The 23,768-nt window shown below is 42.2% G+C and overlaps 2 long non-coding RNA genes across 2 annotated transcripts in view; one reads left to right on the top strand and one right to left on the bottom strand.

Annotated features, from left to right (window-relative positions):
* Nucleotides 1–17,293, top strand: part of LOC148758446 (uncharacterized) — a 26,225-nt gene extending 8,932 nt beyond the window's left edge. The window contains exons 3-4 of the long non-coding RNA XR_016021221.1: nt 15,138–15,215; nt 16,256–17,293. This is a non-coding gene — a long non-coding RNA (uncharacterized LOC148758446). The remainder of the gene's footprint in view (nt 1–15,137; nt 15,216–16,255) is intronic.
* On the bottom strand, nt 11,364–23,768 carry LOC148758445 (uncharacterized). Its single transcript, XR_016021222.1, has 2 exons — nt 23,145–23,768; nt 11,364–14,285 (listed from the first exon to the last, which is right to left on the bottom strand). It is a non-coding gene; the product is annotated as an uncharacterized LOC148758445 (long non-coding RNA).

Raw genomic sequence — 23,768 nt, 5'->3', positions numbered from 1 at the left:
CCTTAGTTTCCTAGGCCTCCTGTAACAAGTACCACATAGTGTGGGCTTAAAAAAAAATGTATTCTGTCACAGTTCTGGAGACTATATGCCCATAATCAGGGTGTTGGTAGCATTGGTTCCTTCTGAGGGCTGTGAGCGAAGGATGTGTTATAGGCCTGTCTCCTTCACTTGTAGACCTGTCTTCTATCTGTGTCTTCACATCATCTTTACTCTATGTGTGTCTGTGTCCACATTTCCCCTTTTTTAAAAAAAAATAAGGACAACAGAGGTATCGGACTGGTGATCTAATGACCTCACTTTAACTTCATGACTTATGTAAAGACGCTTTCTCCAAAAAAGGCCGCATTCTGGTCCTGGGGGATATAACTTCAAAGCATGAGTTTTGGGATGACACAATTCAATGCTTAACAGACAGTCAGGCTAGAATTCATTTATTTATAAGGTGATACACACTAGATCTAATCTTTTTCCATAGGGCTGTGTGATTGAGGGAACTTTGCCACTAAAATTATCTAAACTGTAATTGCTGATGGACGTAACCAAAAGCGGTTGGTCTTTCAAACTGTTTGAAGCCCAAAATCTGTGGAATCTCTATTCCCTTGCCATCCATCTCTTAAATTCATCTCATTCTTGGAGTAACTTGCCAACTGCAACCAATACCTGTTTTTATACACCATTACTTTGATTTTACTTGATTCCTGTACAACTGCTGAGACACTAGCAACATAGTTAGTTTGGAACTGGGCTAAGGACAAAGTTAACTAAATCAATTTCTTTCATTTCCTGCCATGTAACAGGAAAGCCAGTGCCATGGGTTTCATCCATGTATGCTTAATGAAGGGATGAATGTTAAGATACATTGACCCCCCATGTGCCTATAGCTTTGGACACTGTGATGCTGGGGTTTTTTAATTCGTCAGGGCTTTCCCATTCCTCTTAGTAAATTGCCAAGATCCTTAGCCAGATGTGGAGGCAGCAAGGAGTTTCATAAAATAGTGCAGCCTCTGGATTATGGAGCCAAAGTGATCTGGGTGTGAACCCTGGCCCCTCTATTTCTTATTGTGCAACCTGGCACAGGTCACTTTGAGCTTATGAAGTGGACGTTAATACATATGAACAGCTTTACCGTGAAATTTAAAAGAGATGGTGTGGTGCGTGTAACTCACGTGCCACATGATGTTTGAAACATAATTACTTTCTTCCCTTCAAATTCTAACTTCAACTTAGTAGCCGTTTCATTTTAAGTTATTAGATCATCAACACAATGACGGAGGGAGACGGGACAGTAATCGAGGGAGTTCTGAGTGATTTTTCAGAGAGAATTATTATTCTCCCAAGAGAGTAACGATGGTAGGGCATATTTACTTTTTCAGTTAGAATAGCCGATTTTATAAGATGCTATGCCATGTGCCAGGCATTATAGTATTGAGACCAGCCACACACTACCCAGTTATTTTTCAATTGAAGCTTCGCCATTACTAGCTATGTGAATTTGGGCAAATTACTTAAAAATTCCAAACTCTAGTTCCCTTAACTAGAGGGGGGAGAATATTATGTTCCTCGTACGGTTATAGATAGAAATAACGCTGTAAAGGGATCAGCAGACGGGGTACCTCATAGTCAGGTGTCTGTAGTTTTTAAAATAAGCAATGGTAAGTACAACTTGTTATGAGCATTCACTTGGAGCTGAAGATTTGTTTCCCCAAAATCCCTGTTTTTCTGAGTATTTCTTATAATCGGCTTTACTGAGGGTACAATTTACAGAGAGCAAACTGGGTCCATTTAAAGTGTTAGCAAATGAATAGTCACGGAACCACCACCATCAACAGACAGATCGCTCCCAGCGGCTCCATGGTGGTCCTGTTTGCAGTCCGTTGCTCTCCCACCCCCAGCCGCAGACAACCAGGGACTTATCTGTTGTCATTAGACATTATCTGTTTTAGAGTGGCATATCCGGGAGTCACAGAGTGTGTACTCTTGTGTCTCACTTCTACTTAGAATGCTTTTCACATTTAACCATGCAGTTGAGTGATCATTAGTTTGTCACATTTTATTGCCGAGTAGAATTCCATTATATGGCTATACCCCGATTTGTTTATCCAGTCACGTGTTGTGAATTATTATACGTGACATCTGTTCTTTACATGGACATAGGGTTTCAATTTGATAAATGGACTTGATGAATCATATAACTGTACGTTTAGCATTTTAAAGACATGCCAAACTGTTTTCCATACAGGCTGCACTATTTCATAATCCCGTCAGCCACGGATGAGGTTCGCTCCAGTACTCATCAATTATTACACTTTTTATCTTAGTTCTGTTACTGACTGTGAAGTGCTAGCTCCTTGGCTTTTCATTTGCATTTCCGTAGTGACTAATGAATGCTGAGCCTCTTTACATGGGTTTAATGGACAGTCAGTCCTATGTATTCTTTTAAGTGAAGCATCTGGTAACATATTTTTATTGTGGTTTTTTTTGTTTGTTTGTTTTGTTTTTTTTGGTTTGTCTTACTACATAACTTATGAGTTATAAGGGAGACATTTTATACTTCTCACTGTACAGACCATCCTCATTTCGTTACATTTATCTAAGTGTCTCATGTTTTTGTATCACCCAGAAAGCACAGCTCATGATGGAAGTAAGGTTCGGTGGATTAGGAAAAGGCCTGATCTGAAGCCCAGAATGACTGCTGCTTTTACTGTAACCAAAGCAACTGGAAAACCAGGGGCTCACAAGGCGGTGGATCAGCCCAGGAATGTTAACAGTGTAAGGGGAGGTATTTCCAAACTTACAATATTTCCAAAAGCCGCACATATGACTTGTGCCAAGTAAGGCCAAGTCCCAGACATGCTGACCTCTCAAAGTTGGGGCTCAGTGCTACTCCTGTGAACGCAGCACAGCAGCTGGAGGGAGGGGAGGGCAGCAGGAGGCTGTCTTAGGTCTGGGTCAGATTTTGCTTCCAGAAAAGCATCTTGGGTGCCAGTGGGCCCAGAGGGGCTGGTGCTGAGTCTGCACATGTAGCAGCTGAATGAACTCAACCAAGGTTTGGCACACACAAAAGCCACCACCAAACACTGATGACCACAGACCAGCAGCAGAGTTGTGCCACATGAGTCTTGAGACCTTAGTCTCTGTGAATTAAATCCCATACTCAGGGAGAGAAGGACTAGAATCCAGGCCTTCTGACAACCAGAATAGCCAGTAGTCTCATTGGAACTCGTGGGAGCTCATATATGTTACATATGAGAGAGAACAAGCTCCTGGATTGACCTGATTATTTCCCATGAAAACATACTACTGGGGTGGGGGGGCCTGGTTGGGCCCAAAGTCCAACCTCTCCTCTGATCACCAGCCTACTCTCTTGTCAGTCACGGGGGGAAAAAATCTTTTATGTTACTTAGCCCAGAGTGGCTCCTTTTCTAATTGTCACTTCTTCATGTGAGACTGCAGGAGTTCTGAGAGAGGGAACTCCAGCATTAGGCCTCTGGAATTGGTGTCATTCATTGTTCTGATGATGACACTTAAAACTCACATGAGTGAACATATTAAAAATAATGGTAAAACTTCTTTAAATAAAGTTGTACTTGAGGTTTATTGCTATTAGACAAGACTAATATTTATACTCATATTTTTCCATCTATTGAGCAGATAGTTTACTGGATAGTGGAATTGGCATAGAAAGATACTGAGAAAATTGTCTGCATACATTATTCTTATTGCTCAACTGGTAACTTAAACTTTGAGTCTAATCTCCTTCCAGGCATCATCTCAGAAAAACGTGGTCAGAGCAGGAAAAAATGCTTACAGATCCAGTTATGCAGAAACTCTACAGCTAGGAGTATACTCTGAGGAACTGATATTAAATGTGTGGACAGTGTTAGAATATTCATTGCAGAGAAATAGTTGAAGTCAACCTAGATTTAACGGGAGGAAGTCTATAAATACGACATATACGTGAGATGGCATATACGCAACCATTTACAATCACGTGTACACAGAATATTTATGCAGTGGGAAATAATCTTGATGTATGTGAAATTTCTTAAAAATGTAGTAACGGTCTTGGTTAAATGTCAAGGAACACAACACCTACCAAGACTAAATCTCAAACAAATAGAAAATCTGAATAGACCTGTAACAAATAAGGAGATTGAATCCGTAATCAAAAATCAAATAGAGTAGTACATACAGAAAGGGCTTTGGGAAATGGGGAGAGGTCTACAAACAAGCTTTTATTGCAGAACACTTAGCAGAATTGTGTCTATAGGTTTACCCAAATTACTTAATGTCTGAATGACTAAATAAGTCTTTTCAACACATGATTGGTAGAAAAGGGAATGGTGACGATGCTGAGGAGTCACCCTCCCAATGTCACAGGGGCTCCTGTGCCGGTTCATGCTCTTCTAAGTTTGCGGCACTTCAGTGTGTGAGCAACTTGGGGAAATAGGAATTTAATTTTTAAATGACCCGAATAGCTCTTTCTCCATAGTAGACACACAAACGGTCAACAGGCACTAAAATGTTAAAGATCATTAGTCATGCTGAAAATACAAATTAAAACCACAATGTGAAACCCCTCCACGTGAAACAGAATGGCTATAATTGAGAAAAATAAAACAAATGGCAGCAACAATGTGGAGAAATTAGAACCCTTAAATATTCCTTCTGAACATGTAAAATGGTGGCCTGAGTGCACTATAGTTGGGAATTTCTAACCCATAAAAAAATTGCCATGTGGTACAAGTCCACTTCGAGAAGTAGACCCCCCAAAATTGAAAACAGATGTTCAAACAAACACTGATACATGAATCCACGGCAGCACTGTTCACAACAGCAGAGGCCTAAACAATCCAATGTCCATCTTAATCAGCAGTGAAAATTAAGTAAATAATTGTGCAGCTACTCCAGGATTCTTTAGATTAATATAATTATGAACATATTAATAATTTCTAGAAACATATCCCCATAGCACACACAAAGACTTTTAATGTACCACATGGCATGTTTACTAATACACCAATGTATTTAGTTCCTCTACAATAAATACCCAAAAAGTTGATAAATCTATCTTCAGTAATCAGTGTTTCATTATTTTCTCCTATTATGGAAGTAATATAGACATTAAATACATATCCATCATTAATTTAGATAACAAAACTGTTAAGTTTCAAATTACCAAATACACGTAGAAAACCTTTTCAAAGCTTATGTACAATATAATTATAGCTGAAAAGTTTACATAAATATCTTTTATTTCCATTGTATCTATCTTACATACTAGTTAAAAATTAAAGATGTCAAAAGCAGTTATTACCGAAGCTATTTTCTGGACACATTTTGTAACACAGATAACAAACTTATTTTTAGAAACCCAGTTAAAATATATATTTTTTATGCTAATGACTTTCACAGATATAACTATGTGATAAACACAAACTAAAACCAGCTTTAATATCAAATATTTCACCACATCATCTGATTCTGAAAAGCATTTGGGTTAGTTTCTATTTTATTTCTTAATTTATGTAAGCATTTAATTTCTTCAAACCGATCAAATATTACACTAGTAACACCATCCACAGATACAAAACATCTTACCACACACAAACTGGTTTCACACAGGGATCACAAATTAACAGAATTAGTAATAACTTTAGAGAATGCACAAGATGGTTCACAAGAGCTCTGTAACACAATTTAAATGTAGAAGATTTTCCCATTCCAGGATCCATCGTCTGTCCGTGGACAGTGAGCACTAAATAGTGACACCAATCAGCCTCCTTACAGCTCAGGCCAGGAAGCCAGAGGCCCCTCCACACAGAGTGCAGAGGAAGCAGCCCTCCCAGAGCCAAAGGGTCACCCCCAAAGACAGTCAGAGAAAGTACAGACCTTCGTCACCCAGGAGGTCAGGATGGAGGTGTGGACAGGGTGTCTCCGGTCTCCCACAAAATGGGAGGCACCTCCAGCCCCAACCCACTAAATCGTGGTTTCCGGGAGGTGCTACTAGACTAGGATCTGTCCAGCTCTAACGGGTGAGAAAGGCAGGGGGGACAGATGCCCCTTATGGGCAAAGGCCCCTCAGGACACACTCCCCTGGGAGCTGGCACAGCCAGGCAGAGGCGCATATGGAACCCCACCTTATCCCACTGGCTATTAGGCACAATGGAATAAGTGCACCTGGCCGATGGTGGGGACGCCAGTCTGGACAGAACCGCTTAACTCCCCAGCCTGTGGGGCCGGCTCCAACGACAGGCTTACGGGAGCCTGTGCCTGTGTTCCGTCCCCGTGGTAGTGACTTCTTAGGATAAACAACATGCAAGACACAGATACAAGAAAAAACGAACACCTCTGGGAGGAAAGAATATAGAGTCTCTAGGTGCAAGAAGTTAGCTGCAGAAATATTTTTTTCTGACGATCTAAATTCAGAAAAGAGACAAAAGCCTCGCACCCCTTCTAACTTCTACCCAACCCCACAGACAGAGACCAGGAATTATGATACATGCGCACCTAGAATTCACATCACCATGAAATTTCCAAATACAGCGAGGAGAAATCAGGTAAATATGACATTTCGACAAGGGTGGGAGTGGACTCTTAGATTTCAGATGTAAAAATGGGAGATTTACAGGTAATTCAGGAAAAGCTGAACACACGTGGCAGGTACATTTGGTGAGGCTCATGCATGGAGTCTTCCTGTCTACTGCTGAGGGGATTGTGCTCAGGGTTTTATTTGTGCTTCACAGTCTTTAAGGAGGCAGGAAAAGGGGAGTCAGGCTGGAAGAGGGAGGCTTGTATTGTTAAAAATGCCCCTTTTGCAATTTATTTTCCTCGTCTCGGCTCTCTGGCCTCAGACAGTTGTGGGCTGTGTTTACATTTCTGATCTGCTCGGCAGAGGACCTGGGGGAGATGCTGAGACTCTAATTTGTATCAGACTGAAAAAGCCGCCTCAATTTTGGTCAACTTCCTGATCAGTTATTACATTCCTTAAAACTTGTTCCAACATACCAATTCTCGTAATATTAGATCGAAATACAGTTTTTAAAAATTTGCACATCTCTTGATTTTCCCTTCTGCTTTTTTTAAACCTGATGTTGACATTAGCATTTTTAAGACCCAACAAGCTGAAGAACTTATTCAAAAGTTAAATCTCCTTGAATTCGTTTGTATTAAACATGTGGTCTTCCTCTAGGTTCCAATAAAACAGCTGTTTGCCATGAAAATTCTCCAACGCAGTTTCAAAATTTGAAGTTTTTCCAATTCAAAGCAACTGTGGTATGACCACTGATGATAGGATTTTAATAGCTCCTAAAACCAAAAAGCCCTTTTACTAGCTTAACCAAGGAAGCCAAAGGCTTTCTGTCCCTTGGTATTTTCTTTCTTTTTTTTTTTTATTAGAGTTTATAGGAGTGACAATTTTCAGTACAGTTACATAGGTTTCAGGTGTACAATTCTGTATTACATCATTTATAAATCACATTGTGTGTTCACCACCCAGAGTCAGTTCTCCTTCCATCACCATATATTTGATCCCCTTTACCCTCATCTACCACCACCCTCTCCCCTTGGTATTTTCTTTCGATTACAAACGGCACAAGACACAGACACAGAAAAAAATTACCACTTCTGAGAGGAAAGGATCAATAAAGAAAACCTGAGTCGCTACTCCCAAGAAGCCAGCTTCACAAACATTTTTTCTTGCCAATCTACATGTAGAAAAGAGAAAACGGACACGCAGCACTTCTAAATTCTCCCCAACCCCACAGAAAGAGACCAGGAAACATGACAGGGTGAACAAAAACACCGCTTACCTCTGCCTGCAGATGACATGTCCATGAGCTCCCAGCTGCAGAGTTTCCAGGCGCTGTAATCCAGCCAGTAATTCTCCTCCCAGGCTCCCCAATACTGTGGGGCTTTAACAAAATTCTTTTGCTCTCATCTTGTGTGTTAGAGGAGATCAGGTCCTTGTATCTATCACCACAGGAAGGCATCCAGGACGTAGGAACAATGCATCATGAGCAGAGGCGAGCAGGCCAAGGATTTAATAAAAGGAAGAAAATATATTCCCAATATGCAGGAGTGCACAAGACCACGAGGAGAGTGACTGCACTGGGACAAAGAAAAGTTAGGATTATATCTGAATGAGGGCGGGAAATATTCAAGGGTGGAGTCGCAGGTGATCTGTGGGCGTTTCTAGGGCGTTCCCAGGGCCTGTCTTTGTTGATGCTTCCTTCCCACTCGGAGAAGGGATTCCCTTATAGGAACTGTGAAAGGGGTGGAGAATTTTCCCGCCTGTAATGCTAATACTGTCATAGCCAATTACAATTAGCTGTAGCTGTAGCATTTCTTAGGAATTTTTCCCTGCCTGGAATTCTGATAGTGTTATAATCCATCACAATTAGCTGTAGCTGCACTTTCTCTTACGAATGATTGCCTTGCATTTGTTTTCTTTGTTTCATCTCACATCTTCCTTCCTTTCCTCCCCCCTCTCCCTGTGGCCCTGTGCTCTCTGCCTATGGTAATAAGTTTTTCTACCTGAGCTAATCATAAAATTAATACAATCAGATTAAGATAAAATAGAATTTTAACACATGCGCATGGGGAATTCACATACGTCTAAAAATTCCAAAGGCAGTGAGGTCAGATTGGGTGCTTGGCAGGTAATTTAGGGAGAGTGGCACACTCTCAGGAGGTAAATTGTTGGTAGTCAACCCAGAACATAATGGGACATGGGGGAAGGGTGGTCAGCAGGCTCCACTGGGCGTCTTCCCGCCTTATGCTAAAGAGTTTATGCCAAGGGTCCCTCCCTAAACCAGGTCTTTCCATCTGAATCGCTTAGACAGGAAGGGGGGGGGGGTCAAAGGCTGATTTAGAGTCTTTTTGTTTGTTTGTTTGTTTTTTTGTTTTAGAGTCTTTTGTTCCCTAACAAGGAGCTTAAAGTCAGTGTGCACAAAGATAAAACTTTTGGTCCTCTTCATTCCCACCTTTGTAACTTTAATACAAGTTTCACAGCCAGAAGTTAAATTGGTAGATTGTTCCATATTTCATTGATCTAATCATTCAATCTGGAGAATAAGTTAATTTAGTTAAATTGTTGGATCTTATTTCATGATGCAGTGATGTAGATACAATACCAAACTTCACCTTTTAGTAACTACCCTGCTTTGGTGACTTGCTTAGGTGGAGGGAAGGAACAAACTGTCTTCTACCCTCAAGGTTTCTCCTGGCTGCTCTAATCATGAAACAGACATGAGACAGATTAGCCAAGAGAAAATAAGCCGATTTAATACATACACATGGGAACCCCGCACACAGGAGAGAGTGAGAGACCCCACATACAGGATTGGTAGGGAATTAGAAAGGGAACCTATGTAGCTAAGACATGCCAAGCTAGGAATGAAGTAAGGTCCCTTGGGGGCTTGAAAGTGTCACTGCAGAGGGGTGACAAGAGGAAATGTTACATAAATATCTTGAACCTAGTCAGACAGACAGATGTTGAGACACTAAAGGAGGTCCGACAGGGGCAGAAATAGACAAAGAATGTTGGGTGTGGGGTGCTGAGCTGCTACCAGCCCAAGGTCGCTTGTGTGCGTGACCTGTGGGTTTGGGATCTCTCGGGGTGTCCTTTGCTGCCTCTGCACTGTTTTCCCAGTTCTTCCATATATGCCTTTAGGCCTCCACAAGACTGAAGTTCCCACACCAGGCCGGCACTCTAGACCTGAGAGTGGCCCCAGCCTTGGATGAGACCCCTTATGCCAGGGAAAAGCTGAGGGACTGTACCCCAACCCACCGGACAGGTCCAGCTACCACAGCTGTGCAGGGGGAAGCCTGTTCCAGCAAAGCTGCCCCAGGAGCCTGGTGTTCAGCTCCCCCTGCAGATGCTGCACCTGGAGTGGAGTCCCCAAGGCCCCTTCAGCCCCAGTGCACAGGCCAAACCCTGGGATCCCACCACAGCCTGCCTCCCCTGCCAGGAATGCTAATAGTGTTTTAACCCATTACAATTAGCTGTAGCTGCACCATTTCTTAGGAATAATCTCATCTCCTCTCTTTTCCTTGTTTTGCCTCACATCTTCATTCCTTTCCTCCCCTCTCTCCCTGAGGCACTGTTCGCTCTGCCTATGGTAACTTCTTCTAGCTGAGCTAATCATCAAATGAACAAAATGAGATTGATGACATACATCAAATTTTAATATATGTGCATGAGGAATTCACATACTCGTGAAGATTGGGTGCTTTGCAGGTAATTTAGGAAGAGCGGCACACTCATGGAAGGTAAATTGTTGCAACTCAGAAAATAATGGGATACGGGGGAAGAGTGGTCAGCAGTATCCACTGGGCGTCTTCCCGCCTTATGCTAAGGAGTTTACGCCAAGTTTCCCTTCCTAAACCAGGTTTTTCCATCTGAATCTCTTAGGCAAGAAATGGGGGTGGGGTGGGTCAAAGGTTCTTTCTGAGTCTTGTTTCTTAACAACCAGCTTTAAATCAATAGTCCCAAAGGCAAGTTTGAGTCCTCTTCTTACCCACCTTTGAAACTTTATGAAAGTTTCACATCCAGAAGTTCAATTGGTAAATTCTTCTATATTTCATTTATCTAATCACTCAGTCCTAATGATGGAGGAATATTTTCCTGTGATTCCCCAATTAATGTAGATGATGTTGGATCTGCCGGCAGTTTCTGGGTGTAGGCCGGGATCGTGTCTCGTGAGACCCAAGAATGGAAACACGGACCCAGGAGAGGTAGAGAGTTTTAAAAAGAAGATACTTTATTGCAAGCAAAGAGTCAGAGCTCCCGAGCGGGAGGGGGTCCCGAATGGGGGTGGCCCCGTGACGGAGGCAAAAGCCCTTACTTTTATATCTTCCCTTGCCTGTTTGGGGAAGGGGAGCTGTTTGAAGAAGGGAACTGGCACCTTCTAATGCCTTCTAATCTAATTTCTCTACCATGTTTGTGCTGCTTGCCCATCCTAAAGGAATTAGGAAAGTAATCCACTCTTATGTATCAGATCTGTTCCGTTTGTCAGGCCAAAAAGAATTTTATGATTAATCTAAAGGCCTTGTTATATTACGTCCTGGAGCAAAGGAGTGATTTCAAAACCTGGAGTTTTAGGATTATGGCTGTCTTTTCTTTATTCCACCAGGGACCTCCCTGTCTACCTAGGGATGCTAGCTAACCTGTATCACTAATAATAAGTTAGTTTATAAAGTAATTGTTGAATCTTATTTTATGATGCAGTGATATAGATCTACTCCCAAATCTCACCTTTTGTTAACTATCTGATTACTTGCTTATGTGAAGGAGGAAGAAACTTTCCTCTACCATCAAGTTCCTTTTGGCTGCTCTGATAATCACATAGACATGAGACAGATTGGCAAGAGAAAATAAGCAGATTTAATACATACATAGGGGAACACCACACACAGGAGAGAGTCAGAGACCCCGCGTACAGGAAAGGTGTGGAGATAGAAATGGTAAACAAGGCATCCCAAGCTAGGGATGAGATAAGGTTCCTTAGGGGCTTCATAGTGTCACTGCAGGGGGGTGTGACAGAGCAGATGTTTCATGACTATCTTTTTAACCTAGTCAAAGACACATGCTGACAGAGACCAAAGGAGAAGGTCAGACGGGGACAGAAATAGAAGCACGGTGTAGGGTGTGGGGTGCTGAGCTGCTGCCAGCCCACAGTTGCCGACTGAGTGCGTGGCCTGTGGATTTGGGATCTCTCGGGGTGTCCTTGGCTGACTCTGCACTGTTTTCCCAGGTCTTTCATATGTGCTTTTAGGCCCCCTGCTTCCCCAGCTCTCCCAGGGGACTGCAGTCTGGACCCTGCAGGCCTCTCTGTAGTCTCTCTGAAACATGCCCAGATTGGGACACCCACAAAAGAGGCCTCACCTCTCCCTGTCCTAGAGCTTAACAGATGACCAACCCACTCCCGGAGGTTTGGGCTTGGAATGTCCCGTTCCTGAGCTTAGGAGATCCCTCTGTCCCAGTTACATGCTTTAGATAATTACCCTGAAACTTACGCTTGCTTACCAGTCACAGTGCCCTGTGCTTGCCGATTACAATCTTTAAGGCCTAGCATTCTTTCAAGGTCACTGCTCCTGGGTTGGTGAACACGTTGGAGAGCCACATCGCCAAAGGGAAGCCTCCATGCAGACCCCCGGAACCATCACAGCTTCTGGAGGAACGCCCAGATTTCCCCATAAATATCCCAGGCTGGTCTGAGAATGTTATGGCAGTTTTTGGAGGTGTTAACCCGCTGCCTTCTCAGGCCACCGGTGCTCTGATAATAAATGCTTATTCTATGACCCAACTCCTGTGTCGGTCTATTGGCTGAGCGATGCAGGCAGCACGAGCCCCGGACTCGTTTGCCTCCGGTTTCAGTTTCTGGCCACCCAGATGGGACAGCCTCGGGGCTCCTCCGGTAAGTCTCGGCTTGCGGAGGGTCTCGGGGGCTGCCTGGGACTGGGCAGATTCCTTGGTGCAGGACCGACCTCTGCTGAGATATTTTGCTCGTGGAGGTGGGGTTTGTGCCAGGGCCTGCCCGTCATGGACGCCTTTTCTGCACATTTGGGATAGAATAAGCGTTGGCTCTGTTTCCTGCCTCTAATTTCTGGTTTGGAAATCGGGGTGGCTCTGGCATGCGCAGACAGAGGACTTTACACTCAACATCTGGGGCTCCTCTTTGAGGGCCATCTGGGGGTCATACTGACCAATTGGCGTCAATAGGTGAGGTTGCAACATCCAGCAAGGCGTAATACCCCACCAGTAAGGGGCTCTGGTTGCAGGCTTCCTCTGGTCTTGGAAGCACGCCTGTGGTCGGCACTGTGAAAGCCACCATGCTCGGTTTCAGTCTTTGGGCATTGGGTGGCCTTAGGGCCACACTTGGTTTTCCGTATTCGCTCACTAGCTGATTGTCTGATGGTCAACGGACCATGTATATGATTTAAGACGCTGTCGCATCCCAATTTGGTGCCTGGCCAGGTTTCGGTTTTGGTATTCGGATCCAAAGTTAGTTTTTCTGGTTTTTGTCTGTCTGATTCAGGAAATACTTGGATCTGTCTGTGTGTGTGTGTGTGTGTGTGTGTGTGTGTGTGTGTGTGTGTGAGTGTATATCAAGTGTAGCTGTATGTGTTCAAGCTCAAACATGGGATGTAAGGTTTCAATCCCAGCTGGGAGCCCATTGCGTAAAATATTAGGACATTCGCAAAAGTACAGCTATAAGCCATTGACCAAAAAGAAATTAATGTTCTATTACAGTGATGTTTGGCCAATGTATACATTAGATTCTGGAGAATGCTGGTTGCTTGATAGTTCATTAAATTACACTATTTTGCAATTGGAATTCTTCCGTTAGAGATCTGAGAAACGGTGAAATTTCTTATGTATGCCTTTATGATAGACTCTGAAAAGAATGGAACTAAACTGATAGTTCAGCAAAAAGGGGACTCCACCCATCTCCTAATCCACTCATGAACAGGAATGCTGAGGCTGAGGTAACTGAAGCAAAAAAAGACACTTTTAAAACCAAGTGGCTAATTCTCAAGCCAGACCTCCCACCCTTTGTTCCAGCATCTTTGACATTTTAAGGGTAACTGTAAGATCTTAGGACCTCTCTGCAATTGTTAATGATTCTGTTCATATGTATATTATCTGTGATATGTGTGTTTGTACATTTCATATATAATGTTTTTGCCTCCAGATGTATTGCCAGTTTGTAATTGATTGGCTTAAAAAAAAAGATTAAGCACTTATAAATTTAAATACTAAAAACTAACTAGAGTACTTGATACTAAAATATTTGATACTAAGACTAGTTTAACTTTTAGTTAGATTTTTTTTTTTTAGGTTAACATTAAATATGGTATCTTTTGCCTGGGTTTACAAAAATAAATTCCTGTTATCTCAGTCACAAAATTTGTCCAAAAATAGCTTGGGTAATAATTACCTTTGAAATCTCCTAAACTTAAGAACTAATAAAATGTTAACACATAAAACTTTTCAGTAGTAACAGAGTGTGCATGCTTGGACGAGGTTTCTCAGCATCTGTTGGTAACTTAAGATTTCAGTTTTAGGCGACTGGTTGGCTCAGTGGTTGGAGTGCAGTGCTCATAGCAACAAGGTCGCTGGTTTGATTCCCCCGTGGGCCAGTGAGCTGCGTCCTCCACAACTGGATTGAAAGCAGTGACTTGACCTGGAGCTGAGCTGCGCCCTCCACAAGTACATTGAAAATGACTTGACTTCTGGCGATGGGTCTTGAGAAAAAACACTGTTCTCCAATATTCCTCAACTGAAAAAAAAACAGAACAAACAAAAAAAAACACCTATAAATAAAAAGATTTCAGTTTTACTAACTTGTGTTAAATGATAAAAAGTATTGAATATCTAGGTATTTCAAAATAACAAAATGCTGAAATATTAATTATCGGATGAGTCTGAGTTCACCTATTTTTTGGTTTCTTGTCACAGGATATCTGAAAGCTAACTTACGATGTCAGTAAATGTGTTCTTTAATTTTCTTTAAAATATAATTTTAAAAAATTGGTAGATATATTGCTAACAAAAACCTATACTTCTAAAGGTTGCAAAATGTGTTTATGGATTTGCTAATGGAAATGTTGAATACTTGCTTTTAGTTGTCAGTAAAAATTAAGGCTCTGAAGGTTATGGATCTTCATTAATATGTAAGGAAATGATGTATGTTTCCAAAAAATGCATAAGGTATAAAAATATATTTTTGAAGGAAAAGAAAGGAGTTTGTCCTAAGTATGATTATTTCTGAATAAGTGAGAGGACACAAACCAAGAGGGACTGGGAAAGTTCTAGAAGGTTTGTGAAGAGAAATCTTGAAGACATTTTATATATGGTTAAACTAAATGTGACTTAAAGAAATTTAAGTATCAAAAGTAAGACAGTACAAAATTAGTTAAGTTTTCTCTCTCTGCTAAATAAAACAAAGTTTGTTAGACTAGTGGTCTGCTACTGATATTATAGGAAAGTTTTCTGTCTGAAAAGCGAAGATTTTCTGTATCATCAAAATAATTTTCTATGTTTATATTCTTAATTAGATCTTCAATTACTCAGGAAAATTAAATCTAAGAACTGATTTTTGCTAATAGTTATGCAAACTTGTGTATTTCAGGACTGCTGGAGTTCACGTGTTCTCCTCGGTGTCAGATATAGACCAATATAAGGAAGCTTGTTTTCCTAACCTGGCAAGGTAATACAATGGTTCTGGTCCACTGTTACATTCCTGATAGAGGCTCGGATCCTAAAAGAAGGACAGGGGATTTGTTTATTTGTCTTTAACAACCACGACAGGGAAAAGGAGGAAAGAAAGGAACAGTAAGACTGTAGATGAGGCCAGAGGCAGACCACATTTTTGGCTGCAGTTAATAGACAGGCCAAGGCCGGGGCCACCTCAGGGCCACCCAGGCAGCCCCAGAAAGGAAAAGGAGCCTGCTTTGGACGTGGAAGCCCAGGCCACTGAGGTAAGGCGTGCTAGAATCCTGCAAAGCAGCCATTCCCACTGTGCAAACTGAAGGGCACTGGAGGAGGGATTGTCCGCTGTTCTGAAGGAAGCAGGGACCAACTCCTTCCTTACAAATGGCTGTAATTGACTGAGGAACCTAAAGTGCCCAGTGGCTCCCAAGAAGAAACAGCTCATGCTCATCACAGAGGAGGAAATGCGGGTGACCCTTGACGTGGCAGGTAAGCCTGTTAATTCCCCGATTGATATGGGAGCCATTTACTCTGTCTTGACTGCTCACTCTAGACCCATTTCTTCCTCTAAAATCTGCTTGGTTATAAAGATAAAAACAGCCCCTAGACTTGGGCTCATTTTACTCAGCCTGTTCCTTACCAATGGTCTATACCTGAGAGAAAATATAAAATGAACAAATCAGACTTAAAAAGGGCTCTGGAAGTTTTCTGAGCAGACCTCTAGGCCTGCCCGTTGCTTTACATTGTGACCTCAATTCTTTTATGTCCTGTGTTAACTTGGGAGAGGTTCAGCAGACACTTAGGAAATATGGGGGACCAGTACCTCCCCCAGGCTAACCCCTCTACATATTGTAGCCCCAGAAAGCAAGGAGGCCAAATACTACTGAAAGCCTGGAAGGGGAGGAGTCTCTAACAGATCAGTTAGCTCAGAAATGAAAGGGACCCTTTGCAGTTGTCCCAAGCCCCACAGCTGTTGTTGAGCTTCAGGGAGTCAGTGGCTGGGTCCACTTCCCTTGAATCAAGCCTGTTTCATTTAAGTCTCCACAGGACGCCCCCAGAAGGAAGACTGTCACTCCTGTCCTGTGAGCCGGCTGAAGACCTTAAGTTCCTCTTCAAACAGACAAGTTTGTGTCGTCTGAAACACAGCAGTTTTCATCTCCAGGTGGCCATCTGCCAGGCATGGCCATCATCCCTCCTGAGGATGACAAGCCAGGCCAGTAGCCACTTAATAACCAGAGGACCTTTCCTCTGTAGTCCCCTCCCCGCTAGAACTGAACAGCAGAGAACTCTCTGTTAGCCAGAGGCAAGGACTACGCCCTCTCAGCAGGAAGTAGCAAGAGACCTTGTCACCCGTATCCCTGGATTTAAAAATTGTCTTTATAATATAGTTATTTGTTTCTAATCTAACCTTACCGATTTTACATAAATAAAATGAACATAAGATGGGGAAATTTAAACCCGGGCCCGGTTGGAACCACCATGAAATAGGCCTCGCCTCTCCCTGCTCTAGAGCTTAACAATTGACCGATCCCCCCTCCCTGCGGTTTGGGCTTGAAATGTCCTGCCCCAATTCCTGAGCTTAGGATGCCCGGTTCCCTGCTTTACATAATTACCCTGAAACTTGTGTCCCTGTACTTACTGATCACAATCTTTTATGGCCTAGCATTCCTTCCGGGTTACTCTCATCACTGCCCCTGGTTGGTGACCACATTGGAGAACAACATGGCAAGAAGGAAGGATCCATGCAGACCCCTAGAACCATCAGGTGGCCTCTGGAAGAACACAGAGGTTTCCCCTTAAATATGCCAGGCTGGTCTGAGAATGTTATGCCAGTTTTTGGAGGTGTTAACCGGCTGCCTTCTCAGACCACCGGAGCTCTGATCATAAACGCTTATTCTATGACCCAGCTCCTAGTAGGTCTAATGGCTGAGCAGTGCAGGCAGCACGAGCCCCGGACTCGTTTGGCCTCCCTGTGGTCTTTCCATACCCAACCTTTCAGCTCTCAGACCTGGGTTACTTTTGGTCTGGCCCTCCTGGGCTGCCTCTTTTACAAGCAAAATAAACCTTTGGTTTGCACCCCACTGCTCCCAGATGTGGTGACTTACAGAGGCTGCCTAGGCGCACTGTTAATTCAAAAGCGGCCCTGGGGATGCTCGGGAGCCAAGAGGGGCGGGTGGCCTAAGGCAGCATAGGTAAGAGAGGTAGGAAGGCAGTTAATTCTCGTGTGCCAAGCCCAGTGCCGGGTTTCACCTCCAGGACTCCACATTCCAGCGGGCAGCTTCCAAGGCACAGATGACTGCACCTGGGGCACAGCCCTGGGTCTGACACCTTGGCTCAGAAGCCTTTGGAAAGAAGAGCTTGTCCTGACCTCCACTCAGCTGTTATTCCCAAGATGCACACAAGATGGCAGCAGAGAATAACTTTTCCCGGTGACCTGCACAGGGTGTTAATTCCAAAATGCACACCAGATGGCAGCAGAGAGCATTTCCCTGCCCACTAGCCTTAAAATGAGAATCCAGGCCCCTGGGACTACATTCTCTTTGAGATAAATCTGTTTTAGGCCCTCACAGGTCCCATCTCACCTACTACTCCTATTTTCCAATTGAGGCAGAGACAATTATTATCTCCCTTTCACAGGTATTTAAAATTAACACTGATTCTAACGCAGTTCTGAGTCCGAACCGAGGCTGAAATTACCAACGTGGGCCAGAATAGCTTGCACACACAGGGTCCTGGACAGAGTGATCCAAATAGTCCTTATAGCATTGGGTGCAATCTTGGTTATTCTATTCTGGAAAATCTGCAAATAACCTTAATAACCTAATCTAGTGAGCTGAGCTAACCAGCCACCCCTAGAAAGATATTTTTAAGAGTGCCCTATTACCAGAATTTAAGCAGTAGAAATATTAGTTTTGTAAGTGTAACTGATATAAATTACAACCCCATTGGAGATTTTTTCAGTATGGTTACTATACAAATGAAATAAATGGCAAAAGGACATGATAGCAATATTTTGTTATTTATGTATCACCAGATATTTCAGGACATGAACAAAGATTCTGAGTGTTCAGACTTCTTTTGTTGTGTTTCATATTTAAATAACTCCCTACCTGTATTCTGGGTCAAGCTACTTGACAGAAAGGTATGATTTGAGAAGGCATTTAGCTTTATACCAAAATTTTTTTATCTACAGTTACCACCTTCAAGGAATTGACATTACAATACCAATAATATGCTGGGTCCCTTTTTTGAACACTGCAAAAAATCGTGTCAACAGCACTGGAAGTCAAACTGATACCCCCAAAAATGGAAAAATCATTCATGGTCCAGTCAAGTATGTTAAGTTCTCCCCCGCATAACAGTTAAGCAATAAAATATATAAACTACAGTTGACTTGGTTTCAGGAGAAGCACATTTGAGGATTACGTTATTGTTCTCTTCTCATCTACAGTCATTAGCAGGGATTCTGTGGGCCACCATGCTATTTACTCTGTGGATTGTGGTAGTGAGGCAGGAAGACAGACTTGCTCACAATTGGTGATCAACTGTGGTCCTGTCTCTTCCCATTTTTCAGGCACAATATAATATTTGTATAAATCAGGAGGTCAAAGGAACAAGAAACTTCGACAATGACAGGAATATCACTGTAGCTGTGATCTGTCTGATCACAGAAAGGATTTCATCTTGGAGAGCTTTCTGAGCCTTTTCTCTGAGTGTACTGTAATCTATGGCAGTCTTGTCACTATATCAAATTACCGTCTTTCAAGGACCCTTTCAATATTTGAGAGGACTGCCACTGCTTTCTTAACTGAACTCTTGTATAATCCAACTTTTAGTTGTCCCACGTTATTTAGGTATACCATGAGCTCTGAATGAGTAGTTAGAGTCAAGGTGAGCCCACATTTCTGCACTAAAGTTTTCAAGTGGATACAGGCCACGCTGATATAACATGTTGTTGATGTCAAATAAGAACTCAGCCACGGTTTCAGTGCTCGTGCAGGGTGGTGCCTCACTCCCAGGAGACCTGCAGGACCATTGCCAGATCCACAGACGGGCGAGCCCACTCACAGGGTGATGGCAGGGCTTACGGCAGCTCCCTGTCATCTAAGTCCAGTGATCTTTTTTCCAAACATAAACTTTTTTAATTGTATATCTCTTACATACAGTAAAATGTAAAGATTTAAAATCCATTGATTTTTTGTTGTTGTTCTAGGGTCAAAATCCATTGATTTTTTATAAAGGGCAGACAACATTAAATTGTGTAAAGAAGGGTATTTCCAACAAATGTGCTACACAGCTGGCCATACACATGAAGAGAAATGAAACTGGACTCTAACCTCACACCACTTAAAAAATTAACTGGAAATAGATGAAGGGCTTAAATATAGGAGGTAAAAGTATATATTCTCGAAAAAAACATGGATATACATTTCTGTGACCTTCGATTAGCAATGTTTTTTTTAGATTTGATAACACATACAAGCAACAGCAGCAAATAGGTAAATTGGACATCCTCTAAATTAGAAACATGTGTGTATCAAAAGGAGCGATCCAGAAAGTGGAGGCAGCCCATCGAATGGAAAAATATTATATACCTGACAAGAGTCTGTTATCCAGAGTAAAGAATTTCTAAAACTCATGAACAAAAAGACAACTAAAATTTTTAAATGACCTGAATAGAACCTTCTCCACATTAGACACACACATGGTCAACAGGCACAGGAAGATGTCCCACATCCTCAGTCCTGATGCAAATGCAAATTACAGCCACAGTGTGATCCCCCTTCACATGTACCAGAATGGCCATAATAGAGAAAAATAAAACAAATGGCAGCAACAATGTCGAGAAATCAGAACCCTTAAACATTCCTTCTGAAAATGTAAAATGGTGTGGCCTCGGGGTACTACAGTTTGGCATGTCCACCCCATAAAAGATTCCCACGTGTTTCAACAAATCCACTTACAGAAATAGACCCCCCCAAAAAAAAAAATTTAAGAGATGTTCAAACAAAAACTGATAAACTGATACATAAATCTACAGCTGCACTGTTCACAGTAGCAGAGGCCTAAACAATCCAAATGTCCATCTTAATCAGCAGTGAAAGTAAGCAATTCTGTAGCAATACCAGGATTCTTGAGATGGATGCAATTATGAACATATTTAACAATTTCTAGAAATAATACTACCCATAGCGCATACAAAAATTTTAATGTGGCAGAAGACGTCTTTACTAATACACCAATATATTTACTTCATCTACAATAAATAGCAAAAATTGATAAATCTATCTTCAGTACTATTTCATTATTTTCTATTTGGAAATAGTCTAGACATTCACTACATATCCATCATTAATTTAGATAACAAAACTTCAAAGATTCAACTTACCAAAGACTGGTAAAAAACCTTTTCAATGTATATATACAATATAATTATTGCTAAAAAGTTTACCTAATTATCTTTTATTGTCATTGTATCTATTTTATATATTAGTTAAAAATTTGAGATTTCAAAATCACTTATTACCGAAGCTGTTTTCTTGACACATTTTGTAACACAGATGACAAACTTATTTTTATAAACCCACTTAAATATATATATATTTTACGTTAATAACTTTCAAAGACATGACTATGTGATAAAACCAAACGAAAACCAGTTTTAATATCAAATATTTCACCAGATCATTTGATCCAGAAAAGCCTATGGATTACTTTGTATTCTGTTTAATTTATATAAGCATTTAATGTATTCTACCCGATAAGATACTACAAACTAGTAACACCATCCAGAGCTACAAAACATCTTACCACAAACACAAACTGGTTTCACACTGACATTACAAATTAACAGAATTAGTAATAACTGTAGAGAACGCACGAGATGGTTTACCAAGAAAACAACTAGTTGTCACAAGAGCTCTATAACACAATTAAATGTAGACGTTTTTCCCATTCCAGGATACATCGTCTATACAAGGACATTGAGGTCTAAATAGTGAGACACACCAACCACAGCCTCCTTACAGCTCAGGCCAGGAAGCCAGAGGCCCCTCCACACAGAGTGCAGAGGATGCAGCCCTCCCAGAGCCAAAGGGTCACCCCCAAAGACAGAGACAGCACAGACCTTTGTCACCCAAGCGGTCGGGATGGTGGGGTGGACAGGGTGTCTCAAGTATCCCACAAAATGTGAGGCACCTCCAGCCTCAAACCCACTAATTTGTGGACCGGCATCTAGAAAGCTGGGGGGACAGATGCCCCTTATGGGCAGAGGCCCCTCTGGACACACTCCCCTGGGAGCTGGCACAGCCAGGCAGAGGTGCACTGGGAACCCGATCTAACCCCACTGGGCACCAGGTGCAATGGAGTAAGTGCACATGGCGGATGGTGGGAACCAGAGAGGATTACCTTCCTCGGTCACAAACCCAAGCTCCCGGGACACAGCAGAAGGAAAGAAAAACCTCATGTGGTTTCTAGACAGGGACCCACACAGCAAAGTTTGTTTCCGCAGACGCCGGTCTGGAGAGAACCGCTTAACTTCACAGCCTGTGGGGCTGTCTCCAACGACAGGCTTATGGGAGCCTGTGCCCGTGTTCTGTCCTTATGGTAGTTCCTTCTTAGGACAAAGAACACGCAAGACACAGACACATGAAGAAACAAACATCTCTGGGAGAAAAGAATTAAGAAAACTCTGGAGTCTCAAGGTACAAGAAGTTGCTTCAAAAATATTTTCCTGCAAATCTTATTCAGAAAAGAAAGGACTCGCACCCCTTCTAACTTCTACCCAACTGCAGACAGAGGCCAGGAATGTAATACATGCACACCTGGAATTCACACAAGCATGACATTTCCAAAGACGGGAGAAATCAGGTAAATATGACATTTTAGACAAGGGTGGGAATGGGCTCTTAGATTTTAGATATAAAAATGGGAGATTTACAGGTAATTCAGGAAAAGATGAACACACGTGGCAGGTCAAGTTTTGTGAGGCTCCTGCATGGAGTCTTCCTGTCTGCTGCTAAGGGTACTGGGCTCAGGTTTTCATTTGTGCTTCACAGTCTTTCAGGAGGCAGGAAAAGGGGAGCCAGGCTGGACAGGGAGGCTTGTGTTGTTAAAACTGCCCCTTTTGCAATTTCTTTTCCTTTGTTTAGCTATGTGGCCTCTGGCAATTGTGGGCTGCGTTTACATTTCTGATCTGCTTGAGAGAGGACCTGGGGGAGATGCTGAGACCCTACTTTCTATCAGACTGAAAAATACAGCTTCCATTTTTGTCAAGTTTCTGATCAGGTATTAGAATCTTTAAAACCTGTTCCAACATAGCAATTCTCATACTCTTAGATCGCCATACAGTTTTTAAAAATTTGCACATCTCTTAATTTTCCCTCCTGCCTTTTTTAAACCTAATGTTGATATTAGCATTTTTAAGACCCAACAAGCTGAAGAACTATTTCAAAAGTTAAATTTCCTTGAATTCGTTTGTATTAAACATGTGGTCTTTCTCTAGGTTCCAATAAAACAGCTGTTTGTCATGAGAGTTTTCTTAACACATTTTCAAAATTAGCAATTTTTTCAATTCAAAGTAGCCACAGTCTGGCCACTGATTATAGGATTTTAATAGATACTCAAACCCATAAGCCTTTTTACATCTTAACCAAGGAAGCCAAAGGCTTTCTGTCCCTGTGGTATTTTCTTTTTATGACAAACGGCATAAGAGACATAGACACAGAAAAAAATGATCACTTCTAAAAGGAAAGAATCAATAAAGAAAAGCTGTGAGTCGCTACTCCCGAGAAGCTAGCTTCACAAACATTTTTCCCTGCCAATCTACTTGTAGAAGAGAAGAAAAGGACATGAGGAACTTCTACATTCTCCCAAACCCCATAAATACACCGGGAAGACTGACATGGTGAACAAAAACACTGCTTACCTCTGCAGGCAGACATCCTTGTGCTCTCAGGGGCAGCGGTTTCCAGGAGCTAGCAGTGCCCCAATAATTCTGGCAGGCTCCCAAAAACTGTGAGGGCTTAAAAAAAATTCTTTTGCTCTCATCTTATGTCTTAGCTGAGATCAGCCCCTTGTATCATCGCAGAAAGGCATTCCAGGATGTAGGAACAATACCTCATGAAAAAAGGCAAGCAGGCCAAGGATTTACTAAACGAGAAAAATATATTCCCAAAATTCAGGAGTGCACTGGACCAGAAGGAGTGGGACTGCACCGAACAAAGAAAATTTAGGATTATGTTTGAACGGGGGCGCGAAATATTCCAGGGAGGTGATCTCTGAGCGTTTCCAGGGCGTTCCCAGGGCGTGTCTTTCTTGGTGCCTCCTTCCCACCGGAGGAGGGATTCCTTGTAGGAACTGTCACGGGGACACAAGAGGTAGAGATTTTTCCTGCTTGCAATGCTAATACTATTGTGATCCATCACAATTACCTGTAGCTGCACCTTGTCTTAGGAATTTTCCCTGCCTGGAATTCTGATAGGTTATAATCCCTCACAATTAGCTGCAACTGAACCTTTTCTTCGGAATGATTGCATTTCTGTTTTCTTTG

This window comes from Rhinolophus sinicus, chromosome 4 (assembly GCF_057876585.1).
Source record: "Rhinolophus sinicus isolate RSI-liver-muscle chromosome 4, RSI-T2T, whole genome shotgun sequence".
NCBI classification, from domain to species: Eukaryota; Metazoa; Chordata; class Mammalia; order Chiroptera; family Rhinolophidae; genus Rhinolophus; species Rhinolophus sinicus.
The sequence above is the reverse complement of the archived record's forward strand: the minus strand, read 5'-3'. Positions and strand labels throughout refer to the sequence as shown.